Consider the following 5489-nt stretch of genomic DNA (forward strand, 5'->3'; position numbering starts at 1 on the left):
CTGGAACAACATAGGAAAGAGGGAACAAGCTCGTTTAAAGAGTCTGGGAAGATACTCCTAAGGAAATTAAATTTAACTTCAAAGCTAAAGTATAAGGAATCACTTAGGTATATGGGAACATCTGTTCCACATTAATCAATTGACAAAAGAATCTCATATGTGGAAGTATCATGTAGAATTATTTATAATTATAGGACAAGAGAAATGAAAAAAAAAACCTGCCATCCAATAATGGAGGACTATTTAGGTAAGTAATGGTACAAATGGCTGACGAAATATTATGAAGTTATTAAAATAATTATAAAATGCATGCTAATATCTATGTTAAGATAGTTTAGTGAATATCTATGTTAAGTCTTCAGTTGATTGGACAAGGCTCACCCGCATTAAGGAGGGTCATCTGCTTTTCTCAGCCTATCAATATTTAAATGTTATTCTTATTAAAAAAGAAACACCCTTGTAGAAACATACATAACAATGTTTACCAAATATCTGGACACTGAAACTAAGTTCATTTGGCACAGAAGATTAAATCATCACAGATGGTAATTGTGCTACTCCTGTTTCTACTACTAAGTTCTGGACCCATGCATTCTTCCTACTAGAGATTAGTACCCCCTCAATGCATATGCTGCATCCTGAAGAATGTTTTCAGAGTGTTGCCTTTGAGCTGATGCTTTACATGTGTTTTCAGAAGCATTCTATAAGGCCAAGTTTCTCTGGATGACTTGTCTATGATCTCACCAGTGGATCATATGGCTATAGTATTATTCCCATACTTCTTATATTATCAAATGAGGCCTCTGGTTGAATATTATGCTGTGTTGATAATACACAGAGGATCTGTAGGAAAAAGGGGCAAATTGATACACAAAATAAGTATTTGTTCTTGTGAGGAACAACCACTAACACTTCCAGAAAGGAAGTGGCTCAATGTAATCAGCTATCTATTACATGAGGATTAATGCCATATTAGGCACTTAGCATTGGCCTCTATTGCTGACATATTGGACTTTCAGATGCAATAGTGGATAGGGATTAAGAAGTGGGAGATTATGCTATTGGACTCAGACAGGCCCTTGTCTTGAACACAGTCATTCTGCTAATATGTCTATCATGCTGGTTCTAAGATGGCCAATGATGAAGACCGGCTAAAGGTGACTGGCCTACTTATTTGTCTACTTAGTTGTTCAGTGCCTACTTCATGGTGGATTTGTTGTGGCTATCATTATCAAAAGATACACAAGTTTTCACTTTTCATGCCCATTCCATATATGCTTTCACATGTCTTTAACCCAGACCCACTTGTTTCTGATTTTCCTGCCCGTTCTCTTCTATGCCCCTGACCAGATGCCCAGGCCATTTGTCACTGACCAGTAATTTCAACTTGGGTTACCTTTCCTCTAGGCCAACTGGATGACCAAGTACAGAAATCACAGCTCTGTCTATTAGCAATATTTCCTCCCATTCTCTTTGATGGTGGTCCTTACACGTCTGGAATGCAGCCATGTCTATTTTCAGCTTGCACCCACACACTGAACCTCTTGTTTATTTTGCCCAATCAGTGTGAGGTTATCAATGTTATGGATCTGTATCTCTTCTTTGGGATGTCTAGGTGGTCTAAACTTCTTTCAACCATATTATTAACTATATTAGGAGACATGAGAATTAGCATAAATAAATTAGGATTAATAATCAATGAGTTTTATTTTCTAGTTAAGTGAATACAAACTGTTTTTGTTCTTTTCTAGATGGAATCAAATTAAATCTACTTAACATGATTTATTAATGCTCAATAGCATGTACTTGATGCCTTATTATTCTACTCTAGCAATGATACAACACACACCACAGTGCTTGGGAATGGGGCTTGGTTAATGCAGTAAGAATCTACATATATTTTACAGAATCCACCTGCAAGAGACAGAGTGGTGGATTAAACAAAGACAGGTTAAAGACCATTGCTCTGCATCCTGTGGTCCTTTAATGGTAACACTAATCTCCATCATCCCTCATCCCTGGATAAAATACTGTTTTTGATTTAAATTTTGGCTGCTAAGGAAGATGGTAACAGAGCTTTCTACTTGGCCTTGCCCACTCTTGGGTACATAGCATTGGCCTCTATTGCGGACATATTGGACTTTCAGAGGAAAGAGTGGACAGGGATTGGAAAGTGGGAGACTGATATTGGACTAAAACAGGCCCTTGTCTTGAACACAGATGTTATTCTGTTAATGTGTTTATCATGCTACTTCTAGTTGGGCCAATGATAGAGACTGCTTAAAGGTTACTGGCCTAGTCATTTGTCTATTTAGCTGGTAGAATGATTCCACTAAGAATAGATTCTTATTCCTAGATCCCAACAGCCTTGTGTGGGGATCATTCCACCTACCAAATATCTCCTGCTGTAACAGGAAATCTTAGTGCCAATTTAGGTCTCTGGGTATCAATGTAGACTAGACCCAGAGCTCTACAAAACGTTTGGGTATTTTCCTTTTCACTATACTCATCAGAATAAGTGGCTTTAGGTTCTTCTGAAAAAGAACTGTGGGTAATAATTACAATATATATTTGCCACAGTAAGGCCAGTCTTTTCTCACAGACACCTGACAACTTTATGAGACTTGGCCAAGTAGTGCTGACGTTTTACTGGGACAACTGCCTTCAACCTTCTATCTCTTCATTCTTGTCTTTTTCCAGTTGTCAATTTTAAGAAGCATCTTTATTGACTACGTTTCTTATTTTCCCATAGAGATGCCATTGTCTATGAGCCATCTTCAAACACACTGCCAGTCAGCAATTTTTGGCTGCTCTGTAAATGATGATGTGAGTACACTAATTTTGGGCTCCTGATTTCTGGCAGTTAAATACTGCCATCTGGCTCCTTTTACTTCTTACCACATCATTATCGTAGATGTTAAAGAGAAAGCTCTGTGATTGCAGAGGAGGGCCACTACTGTACTTTTTGTGTAAGGCTGGTTCTCCTCTCACCAGCACATTCCTGATGGCCTTGGAAAATGGCATATGTTCTGGAATCTCACGTGGAAGATAACAAGATAACATGGTGGTATTACCTGGCCTCATATGATATATTCATTTCACCATGCCCACGTTACTTGGCCTTTTTATTCCTCCTCTACTGTGAATCACAGGGGCTTGAACATTTTTAATTTGTATTGGCCTTTTCAATTTCCCTTCAGAACGATTGCACTCTAGTGGTGAATGTGTCCCACTTCCTGGGGTCCTTGCTAGGGTGATAAATCCTTGTATCCCCAGAGTGTGCCCCAAGTCATGTTGGATACTTAGTTGTATCCTTTCTTGCATGGTTATGTAAGGAGTTTTTTATTAGCTACTATAGAGCCTCTCTGGCTGTCATGTTTAGTCTTTTAACTGAATTCATATTATTTTTCTGTAGGAAAATAATCCAAAATTACAGTAATAAGCTCTGATGCCTTTTAAGCGTTGTTGCCATAATATTTTTAAATTGTCTCAATCATTAAATCTATAAAGGCATTTCTCTGTACAATGTGCCAGGGACTATGTTTCCCATATCTTTCAAGATGACATCCTCTTTGCCTGCCAGTTAGTGAGCGACCTATTACCAGACCCTATTTTACCGCCTGTTTTCTGGCACTCCTTGTATTCGTTTGGTTTCTCTGAGAAGCAGATAACAGACAGGTTTAGATATATAAGTGCTTTTTCAGAGAAAATCATCTGAAGGAAAATGAGTCAGAAGGGACTGAGAGACTGCTTAGAACTTGATGTAGGCCTGACTCCTGTGAAGGAGATGTTGGAGGAAGGAAAATCGTATAGAAAAGTCTTAGACTATAGTGCAATTTTAAGAAAGTTTCACTGAAGCAGATTGGGAGTTCTCAAGCCAAAGGTGCACACTACAGGGGTGCTTGTCTTTGGGAGAAACAGCCTTGCCTTAGTGAAACCAGTCCAATTTCCTGATAGGATTTATGTCTACAGTTTTTTTTTTTTTTGAATAAATATAGAACTAGACTCTCCCAGTCTTAAAACTTGAGAAAATTGAGCTTGCCTTATGGAAGATTCTTTCTCAGAAAACTGAACATTAGGCCTCCCTGATAGTACCAAGGAACGAAAATTTACCAGATCACTACATCTGGACAATGAGACACCAGACCCCTCATCCATCATGACTGCCTCACTGACCACGTTGCCTATTGATCAATTCCACTTCCTTATCTCTTCCTAATTCATATTTTTCCACATGTAGTTACATTTCTTCACTACTATATAAACCCCTAATTTAAGTCAGTGAGAGAGATAGAATTGAGACATAGCTCTCAACTCTGAGGAACAAGACCTAGACCAAACCCTTGGCATTTTGGTAACATTGGTATTCTTGCCATGCCCAGTTACCAGTTGGGAGTAGCCTGTGGGTACTGTGACATAATTGCAGTGTTGATTTTCAAAGCACAGCAGCTGAGACCATAGTCAACTTCACTCCCCATAGTCAGAGATTTGAGAGGAGCATATTCTTGACTGCGAAAGTACAGGATGCTTTTCTCCCCTTTGCAATGAAGATAAACCTATTTACAGCCATGTGCTAAAACATCACAGAGCTTCTGCTAACATAAGTTCCTGAATAAGTTCATGGAGGATGGCATCACCCATTACTATTGACATGAAGAAGGAATAAGCTTGTATTATGTTTGAGTAATTATACATTTTAGAATCTTTTGATAACACAAGGTAACTTAGTTTAGTTGATACTTCTGCTCAACCAACAATTCCTTTTTATATTTGCATTTACTTTTCTTCTATTAACTTTTGCTGACATCTACTGAGCTCTCAGTCTGCATTGCCCCTAGTGGTGCCCACTTATTAACATGTATAATGTGCTTTTTTAAATTTTATCAGCACTAATCATTCCTTACTCAGAGGTTGTCTCTTGCCCCAGCAGGAAGCATACCTTTGAGATGAATGTTATTTGAAATTCAAAGTAAAATTAAGCCCAGTTCATTGGTCATCTACTAAGATTACTTGATATACAGATATATTCTACCTTTTTTTTTTTTTTTTTTTGAGACAGAGTCTCATTCTGTCACCTGTGCAGTGGTGCAGTCTTGGCTCACTGCAACCTCTGCCTCCCAGATTCTAGTGGCTTTCCTGCCTCAGCCTCCTAAGTAGCTGAAATTACAGGTACAGGCCACCAGGCCCAGCTAATTTTTGTATTTTTAGTAGAGAGGGCGTGTTACCATGTTAACTAGGCTAGTTTTGAACTGTTGACCGTAATGGATGATCCACCTGCCTTGGCTTCCCAGAATGCTGGGATTACAGATGTAAGCCACCGTGTCCAGCCTCTACCTTGTTTTAACATCTGATATTTGTTTACTTCTGAATCCTTTGCATTTGACTAGTTCTTGAAACATTCTGAGCTGTTTTGACTTGGTAAAACTGTCTATATATTCCTTGACTTTTGCATGTTGGCTATTGCTGTTTTTCCTTATCTGAACCAGGGG

This window comes from Sapajus apella, unplaced genomic scaffold, assembly GCF_009761245.1.
Source record: "Sapajus apella isolate SASKATOON/1434 unplaced genomic scaffold, GSC_monkey_1.0 scaffold27, whole genome shotgun sequence".
Taxonomy (NCBI): Eukaryota; Metazoa; Chordata; class Mammalia; order Primates; family Cebidae; genus Sapajus; species Sapajus apella.